Here is a 9620-nt window from a genome sequence, read left to right as displayed (position 1 = left end):
TCAACTAGTTGCTCTGATGCAACAGAACTGCAAGTTTCATGGACTTCCATCAGAAGATCCCTATCAGTTTTTAACTGAGTTCTTACAGATCTGTGAGACTGTTAAGACTAATGGAGTAGATCCTGAAGTCTACAGGCTCATGCTTTTCCCTTTTGCTGTAAGAGACAGAGCTAGAACATGGTTGGACTCACAACCTAAAGATAGCCTGGACTCTTAGGATAAGATGGTCACGGCCTTCTTGGCCAAGTTCTTTTCTCCTCAAAAGTTGAGCAAGCTTAGAGTGGATGTTCAGACCTTCAAGCAAAAAGATGGTGAATCCTTCTATGAAGCTTGGGAAAGATACAAACAGTTGACCAAAAAGTGTCCTGCTGACATGCTTTCAGAGTGGACCATTTTGGATATATTCTATTATGGTCTATCTGAGTTCTCTAAAATGTCACTGGACTATTCTGCAGGTGGATCCATTCACCTAAAGAAAATGCCTGCAGAAGCTCAGGAACTCATTGACATGGTTGCAAATAACCAATTCATGTACACCTCTGAGAGAAATCCTGTGAGTAATGGGATGCCTCAGAAGAGGGGAGTTCTTGAAATTTATGCTCTGAATGCCATATTGGCTCAGAAGAAAATGTTGACTTAGCAAGTCAACATGATTTCTTAGAATCTGAATGGATGGCAAAATACATCCAACAGTACTAAAGAGGCATCTTCTGAAGAAGAAGCTTATGATCCTGAGAACCCTGCAATGGCAGAGGTGAATTACATGGGTGAACCCTATGGGAACACCTATAATTCCTCATGGAGAAATCATCCAAATTTCTCATGGAAGGATCAACAAAAGCCTCAATAAGGCTTTAATAATGGTGGAAGAAACAGGCTCAGCAATAGCAAGCCTTTTCCATCATGTTCTCAGCAACAGACAGAGAATTCTGAGCAGAGTTCTTCTAGCTTAGCAAACATAGTCTCTGATCTGTCTAAGGCCACTTTAAGTTTCATGAGTGAAACAAGGTCCTCCATTAGAAACTTGGAGGCACAAGTGGGTCAGCTGAGTAAGAAAGTCACTGAAACTCCTCCTAGTACTCTCTCAAGCAATAGTGAAGAGAATCCAAAAAGAGAGTGCAAGGCCATTGATATAATCAAAATGGCCGAACCTAGAGAGGAAGGGGAGGACGTGAATCCCAATGAGAAAGACCTCATGGGACGTCTCCCAGACAAGAAAGAGTTCCCTATTGAGGACCTAAAGGAATCTGAGGCTCATATAGAGACCATAGAGATTCCATTAAACCTCCTTTTGCCATTCATGAGCTCTGAGAACTATTCTTCTTCTGAAGAGGATAAAGATGTAACTGAAGAGCAAGTTGCTCAATATCTAGGAGCCATCATGAAGCTGAATGCCAAGTTGTTTGGTAATGAGACTTGGGAAGATGAATCTCCCTTGCTCATTAGTGAACTAGATATATGGGTTCAGCAAACTCTACCTCAAAAGAAACAAGATCCTAGTGAATTCTTAATATCCTGTATCATAGGCACCATGACCTTTGAAAAGGCTCTTTGTGACCTGGGGTCAGGTATAAATCTTATGCCACTCTCTGTAATGGAGAAATTGGAGATCTTTGAGGTACAAGCTACCACATTCTCATTAGAGATGGCAGACAAGTCAATAAGACAAGCTTATGGATTGGTAGAGGATGTGTTAGTGAAGGTTAAAGGCCTTTACATCCCTGTTGATTTCATAATCTTAGACACTAGGAAGGAGGAGGATAAGTGCATCATCCTTGGAAGACCCTTCCTAGCCACAGCAGGAGCTGTGATTGCTGTTGACAGAGGAGAGCTAGTCCTTTAATTGAATGGGGACTACCTTGTGTTTAAAGCTCAAGGATATTCCTCTGCAACCATGGAGAGGAAGCATGAAAAGCTTCTCTCAATACAGAGTCAAATAAAGCCCCCACAATTAAACTCTAAATTTGGTGTTGGGAGGCCACAACCAAACTCTAAGTTTGATGTTGAGAAGCTCCCATATTCAAACTCTATGTTTGGTGTTGGGAGGCACTCATCATGCTCTGAACATCTGTGAGGCTCCATGAGAGCCCACTGTCAAGCTATTGACATTAAAGAAGCGCTTATTGGGAGGTAACCTAATTTTTATTTATCTATATTTCTATTATTCTTTTATGTTTTAATTAGGTTCATAATCATGTGGAGTCTCAAAACAATTGCTAAAATTAAAAACAGAATAAAAAATAGCAGAAGAAACAGCACACCCTGGAGGAAGAGCCTACTGGCATTTAATCGCCAGTAAGGAGCATCTGGCTGGCGTTTAATGTCAGAACAGAGCATGAATCTGGCGTTGAACACCAGAAACAAGCAGCAATCTGGCGTTTAAATGCCAGGATTGCACATTGAGGAAAGCTGGTGTTTAACGCCAGCAACAAGCATCAGGTAGGCGTTAAACGCCAGAAACATGCTACATTTGGGTGTTTAACGCCAGAAACAAGCTTCAGCCTGGTGTTAAATGCCAGTATTGCAGGCAGAGGGCGTTTTACACACCTATTTGGTGCAGGGATGATAAATCCTTGACACTTCAGGATCTATGGACCCCACAGGATCACCTCAGGATCTTTGGACCCCACAGGATCCCCACCTACCTCAACTCACTTCTCTCTTCTTCACACAATCCAATAACACTCTTTCCCAAACACCCTTCACCAATCACCTCAATCTCTCTTCCCCATCACCTCTTCACCACTCACATCCACCCACTCTTCCCCATAAACCCCACCTACCTTCAAATTTAAAATCTCTTTCCCACCCAAACCCACCCTAAATGACCGAACCCCATCCCTCTCCCTCCACTATATAAACCCCTCCATCTTTCTTTATTTTCACACAACAATACCCTCTCTTCTCCCCCTTGGCCGAATACACACCTCTCTCCCTCTCCTCCATATCTTCTTCTTCTTCTATTCTTTCTTCTCTTGCTCGAGGGCAAGCAATATTCTAAGTTTGGTGTGGTAAAAGCATAGCTTTTTATTTTTTCATAACCATTTATGGCACCTAAGACCGGAGAAACCTCTAGAAAGAGGAAAGGGAAGACAAAAGCTTCCACCTCCGAGTCATGGGAGATGGAGATTCATCTTAAAGGTCCATCAAGACCACTTCTATGAAGTTATGGCCAAGAAGAAGGTGATTCCTGAGGTCCCTTTCATGCTCAAGAAAAAAGAGTATCCGGAGATTCGACATGAGATTCAAAGAAGAGGTTGGGAAGTTCTGACCAATCCCATTCAACAAGTTAGAATCTTAATGGTTCAAGAGTTCTATGACAATGCATGGATCACTAGGAACTATGATCAAAGTATGAACCCGAATCCAAAGAATTATCTCACAATGGTTTGGGAGAAATGCTTAGATTTCAGTTCGAAAAATGTAAAGTTAGCATTCAACTTGCCTATGATGCAAGAAGATGCACGCCCCTACACTAGAAGGGTCAACTTTGATCAAAGGTTGGACCAAGTCCTCATGGGAGCTCAATGGAAAATAGACTCAAAAGGCAAGCCGGTTCAATTGAGAAGACTGGACCTTAAGCTTGTGGCTAGATGATGGTTGGAGTTCATCCAACGCTCCATCATCCCCACTAGCAACCAATCCAAAGTAACTGTGTATCGGGCCATCATGATCCATAGCATCATGATTGGAGAGGAAGTAGAAGTTCATGAAGTCATCTCTCTTGAATTCTACAAAGTAGCCGAAAAGCCCTTTACCTTGGCAAGGCTAGCTTTTCCTCATCTCATTTGCCATCTATGTTACTTAGCTGGAGTTGTCATAGAAGGAGACATCCTGATTGAAGAGGACAAGTCTATCACTAAGAAGAGGATGGAGCAAACAAGAGAGCCAATTCATGGATCTCAAGAGACGCATGAGGAAGCTTATCATCAAGAAAACCCTGAGATGCATCAAGAGATGCATTTTTCTCCATACAACTATTGGGAACAACTCAACACTTCTCTAGAAGACTTGACTTACAACATGGACCAACTAAGGGTGGAACACCAAGAGCACTCCATCATTCTCAATGAGATTAGAAAAGATCAAAGAGCTATGAGGGAGGAGCAGCAAAGGCAAGGAAGAGACATAGAGGAGCTCAAGGACATCATTGGTCCTTCAAGAAGAAGACGCCACCATCACTAAGGTGGACTCATTCCTTAACTTCCTTGTTCTTATCTCTCTGTTTTTCGATTTTATGCTTTGTGTTTGTCTATGTTTGTGTCTTTCCTACATGATCATTAGTATTTAGTAACTATGTCTTAAGGCTATGAATAATTTCATGAATCCTTCACCTCTCTTAAATGAAAAATATTTTTAATACAAAAGAACAAGAAGTACATGAGTTTCAAATTCATCCTTGAAATTAATTTAATTATATTGATGTGGTGACAATACTTTTTGTTTTCTGAATGAATGCTTGAACAGTGCATATTTTTGATCTTGTTGTTTATGAAAGTTAAAATTGTTGGCTCTTGAAAGAATGATAAAAAAGAGAAATGTTATTGATGATCTGAAAAATCATAAAATTGATTCTTGAAGCAAGAAAAAACAGTGAAGAACAAAGCTTGCGAAAGAAAAAAAAATGGCAAAAAAAAAGAGAAAGAAAAAGAAAAAGCAAGCAGAAAAAGCCAATAGCTCTATAAACAAAGAGGCAAGAGCTAAAAGCCAATAGCTCTTAAAACCAAAAGGTAAGGGTAAAAAGGATCCAAGGCTTTGAGCATCAGTGGATAGGAGGGCCCAAGGAAATAAAATCCAGGCCTAAGCGGCTAAATTAAGCTGTCCCTAACCATGTGCTTGTGGCATGCAGATCCAAGTGAAAAGCTTGAGACTGAGTAGTTAAAGTCGTGATCCAAAGCAAAAGAGTGTGCTTAAGAGCTCTGGACACCTCTAACTGGGGACTTTAGCAAAGCTGAGTCACAATCTGAAAAGGTTCACCCAGTCATTTGTCTGTGGCATTATGTATCCGGTGGTCATACTGGAAAACAAAGTGCTTAGGGCCACGACCAAGACTCATAAAAGTAGTTGTGTTCAAGAATCAACATACTTAACTAGGAGAATCAATAACACTATCTGAAATTCTAAGTTCCTATAGATGCCAATCATTCTAAACTTCAAAGGATAAAGTGAGATGCCAAAACTGTTCAGAAGCAAAAAGCTACAAGTCCCGCTCATCTAATTAGAACTAATATTCATTTATATTTTGAGATTTATAGTATATTCTCTTCTTTTTATCCTATTTGATTTTCAGTTGCTTGGGGACAAGCAACAATTTAAGTTTGGTGTTGTGATGAGCGGATAATTTATACGCTTTTTGGCATTATTTTTAGGTAGTTTTTAGTAGGATCTAGCTACTTTTAGGGATGTTTTTATTAGTTTTTATGCAAAATTCACATTTCTGGACTTTACTATGAGTTTGTGTGTTTTTCTGTGATTTCAGGTATTTTCTGGCTGAAATTGAGGGACCTAAGCAAAAATCTGATTCAGGCTGGAAAAGGACTGCTGATGCTGTTGGATTCTGACCTCCCTAAACTCTAAATGAATTTTCTAGAGCTATAAAAATTCAAATGGTGCGCTCTCAATGGCGTTGGAAATTAGACATCCAGAGCTTTCCAGCAATATATAATAGTCCATACTTTGTTCGAGTTTAAACCATGCAAACTGGCATTCAACGCCAGTCCCATGCTGCATTCTGGAGTAAAACGCTAGAAACACGTCACAAACCAGAGTTAAACGCCAAAAACACGTTACAACTTGGCGTTTAACCCCAAGAGAAGCCTCTGCACATGTAAAGCTCAAGCTCAGCCCAAGCACACACCAAGTGGGCCCCGGATGTGGATTTCTGCATCAATTACTTATTTCTGTAAACCCTAGTAACTAGTCTAGTATAAATAGGAGATTTTACTATTGTATTAGACATCTTTGGTCTTAGTTTTAATCTATTGTTCATCTTAGGGGACTATTGATCAGACTTTGGAGGCTGGCCATTCGGCCATGCCTGGACCTTGATCACTTATGTATTTTCAACGGTGGAGTTTCTACACACCATAGATTAAGGTGTGGAGCTCCGCTGTACCTTGAGAATTAATGCAATTACTATTATTCTTCTATTCAATTCAAGCTTATTCTTATTCTAAGATATTACTCGTACTTCAACCTTATGAACACGTGCCTGACAACCACTTTCATTCTACAAGCGAAAGCTAGAGTGAATATCTCTTGGATTCCTTAACCAGAATCTTCGTGGTATAAGCTAGAATTATTGGTGGCCATTCTTGAGAATCCAGAAAGTCTAAACCTTGTCTGTGGTATTCTGAGTAGGATTCAGGGATTGAATGACTGTGACGAGCTTCAAACTCGCGATTGTTGGGCGTAGTGACAGACGCAAAAGAATCAATGGATTCTATTCCGACATGATCGAGAACCGACAGCTGATTAGCCATGCTGTGACAGAGCATTTGGACCATTTTCACTGAGAGGATGGGAAGTAGCCATTGACAATGGTGACGCCCTACATACAGCTTGCCATGGAAAGGAGTATGAAGGATTGGAGGAAGGTAGTAGGAAAGCAGAGATTCAGAAGTGACAAAGCGTCTCCATACACTTATCTAAAATTCTCACCAATGAATTACATAAGTATCTCTATCTCTACTTTATGCTTTATTTATTTTATATTCGAAAACCATTATAACCATTTGAATCCGCCTGACTGAGATTTACAAGATGACCATAGCTTGCTTCATACCAACAATCTCTGTGGGATCGACCCTTAGTCACGTAAGGTATTACTTGGACGACACAGTGCACTTGCTGGTAAGTTGTGTGAAGTTGTGACAAATTGTGATTCACGTTTTAGAGCACCAAACCCATTGGTGCCGTTGTTGATGATCATAATTTCGTGCACCAACAGTCAGAACCTCCACTCCTCTTAATCTTTTACTTGCCCCAAGATTTATAAAATTCTTCAATCCTTTCAAAAGAATGATTTCTTTGTTGCATTCTTAGAAATATTGGGTGCAAGTAAAATTCAAGATCGTAATCATGATATCATAGCAACATGTTACAAATCAAATATCGAACTATGCCTATTCACAAGGAGCAAGCACACATACATTCACAGAAAATAGAAGACAATCATGCAATTGAATGTACTAGAAATAAGATAGAGGAAAAAGGAACTTTACCACCTTGTAGTTCATCTTCATTATTGTTGCCCTTTTTCTCCTACTTTTCTCCCTTCGCACACCAATTTAGACTGATTGCTTGTCTTCAAGCAGCAAATAAAACAGTGGTGATGGGGTCTATGCTGGTGATGCACGGAAACTTGTCTCTCAACAAATTTTTCTTCGGCAAGTATACCGAATTGTCGTCAAGTAAAAACTCACAATAGAGTGAGGTCAAATCCACAGGGATTAATGGATTAAGCAATCAATGGTTAATTAATTATCTTAGTTAGACGAATCATATTAGAGTGATAAGTAAAAAGAAAATGTAAATGGCATAAAAGTAAAGAAAGCAATAAAGTGCAGAAAAGTAAAATGGCAAGAAAAGTAAATGTAAGAACAAAAAATAAAATGAACATTTGGATCAAGAGATATTGCAATCCTCCGGATCAAGTTCATTCTCATCTCTTCCTCAATCAATGCATTCATTGATCTCCTTGGCAATCTTAAGTGATTGGACCCCAATTCCTTGGCAATCCAATCTCTCTAAGCTTGAATAATTTCCCAATTCCTTGATTTAATTGCTCATGGAAAGAGATGAAGTTTGGTCACTGATTATACCACACACATTCATAGGTCAAGGTATTGGTAAGATTAAATGTCACAATATCCATCCAACCCCCAACCTAATCCAATATGAGAGAGCATTTCGAGCATGATCTTCTCATTCCTCTTCCAAGGTTCCGAGGAGATCCAATTATGGAGAGCTTCTCTTCCAAGATAGATAACCAATTGGATGAAGATCAAAAGCTCTCTAGTAAAATCAAGAGAAAAGAAAGAAGAAGAAGAATAAGAACTACAATTGATCCATTGAATCACAATAGAGCTCTATAACCCAGTGAAAAGAGTTAGTTGATCATTGCTCTACCAAAATAGAAAAGAAAGAAAGTGCAGAAAAGTAAAGATGTAGATTAAAACTAACATTGAAACTTCCAAATTCATAAATAAAAAGTACAAAGAAAAGAAACTACTCCTAAGGAAGAAAAGAAGAGAAAAGGAAGACGAGTGGTTGAGGGGAGGGGTCCGAAGACCCACTCCCCTTGGAGTGTGCCAATTCACAGAAGTTCAAATCGGTCTTCACTCTCTCCCCCTTCCTTCAATTCTCTGTTCCAGAATGAATTGAATGTAAAGACTAAGGCCTTTATATAAGCTCTCCTAAATTACAAAAATGAGATTAAAATCAAATTATAAACAAATGAAAATTCCTATTCTAGATGCTTCTTGTGGCCTTGATTGGTTGACAATTGTGGGCTTGCTTGCTTGAGCTTTGAAGTGGACTTGAGAGAGAAGTGAATCAAGTTGAGGTCCAGGTGCTTAGCGTTAGTGCTACCGTTAGCCACACTAACGCTACAAGTGTGGCGTTAGTGCTGAAGTTATTACGGCTAACATCACACTTGCTACCCAGTTGGTGTTTTTGGGGCTTAAAAGATGCCTCTTGTTTGTGCTCTAATTTCATGCGCACTATAAAGTATTATATATCTTTGAAAAGCTCTGAATATCAGCTTTCTAACGCAACTGAAATCACCTCAATTGGACTTCTAAAACTAAAGTTAGGCTCTTTGAAGTGGACAAGGTTGCTGGCATAATCGCAAGCGTTACTGGAAAAAGTGAGTCACAATAACGTTAGCGATAAGGGGCTTAATATTGCCAGGTTCTGGAGCTCAAACTTAATGTCCACTCCATACTATTATATATTGTTTGAAAGCCCTGGATGTCTACTTTCCAAAGCTTTTAGAAGTGCATCATTTGAAGCTCTACAGCTGGAGTTACATTTCTTGGAAGGTGAAGAGGTCAGCTGGCCTTACTACAGGTTGATACCATGTTCATCTTTGCACATTCGGGGCAGGTTTTCTCCCTTAAATTTAGTGTCCACCAGGTAGTGCCATATATGCTTGGAAAGCTCTGGAATCCTACTTTCCAATGCCACTGAAATCATCTCATTTGAAGCTTTGCGGCTCAAGTTATTCTTGTTTGAAAAAGGCATGGTCAGGCTGCCAGGTGAGATTTTTGCCCACGTTAGTGTCCACGCTAGTGTAACTAACGTGGCCATTAACGTGGGTTTTCCTTTGCTTCGCAAATGTTTGTGGCACTCACTTTTTCTACTAACGTTGGCGTTTCCCTTTCCTTCCACGTTAGTTCCCACGTTAATGTAACTAACGTGGAAGCTAACATGGGTCTTCCTTTGCTTCGCTAGCATTATTGGCACTCACTTTTGCCAATAACGCTGCTCTTTCTTCAAAGTTGATGCCGTTAATGTTCCCACTAACGTTCCAAACTTTCCTTCCTTCCACGTTAGTACCCACGTTAGTAGCACTAACGTAGCCACTAACGTGGCTTTTCTCTGCTTCTTTTGGTCTG

General features: G+C 39.9%; 1 non-coding gene across 1 annotated transcript; it reads right to left on the bottom strand.

Moving 5' to 3' along the window:
• Window positions 1-271: 271 nt before the first annotated feature.
• LOC130963948 (small nucleolar RNA R71) lies at window positions 272-379 on the bottom strand. The gene has a single exon (XR_009080063.1). It is a non-coding gene; the product is annotated as a small nucleolar RNA R71 (small nucleolar RNA).
• Window positions 380-9620: the final 9241 nt, after the last annotated feature.

The sequence above is a fragment of the Arachis stenosperma genome, chromosome 2 (assembly GCF_014773155.1).
Source record: "Arachis stenosperma cultivar V10309 chromosome 2, arast.V10309.gnm1.PFL2, whole genome shotgun sequence".
NCBI classification, from domain to species: Eukaryota; Viridiplantae; Streptophyta; class Magnoliopsida; order Fabales; family Fabaceae; genus Arachis; species Arachis stenosperma.
This window is presented reverse-complemented; position numbering and strand designations above follow the sequence as displayed.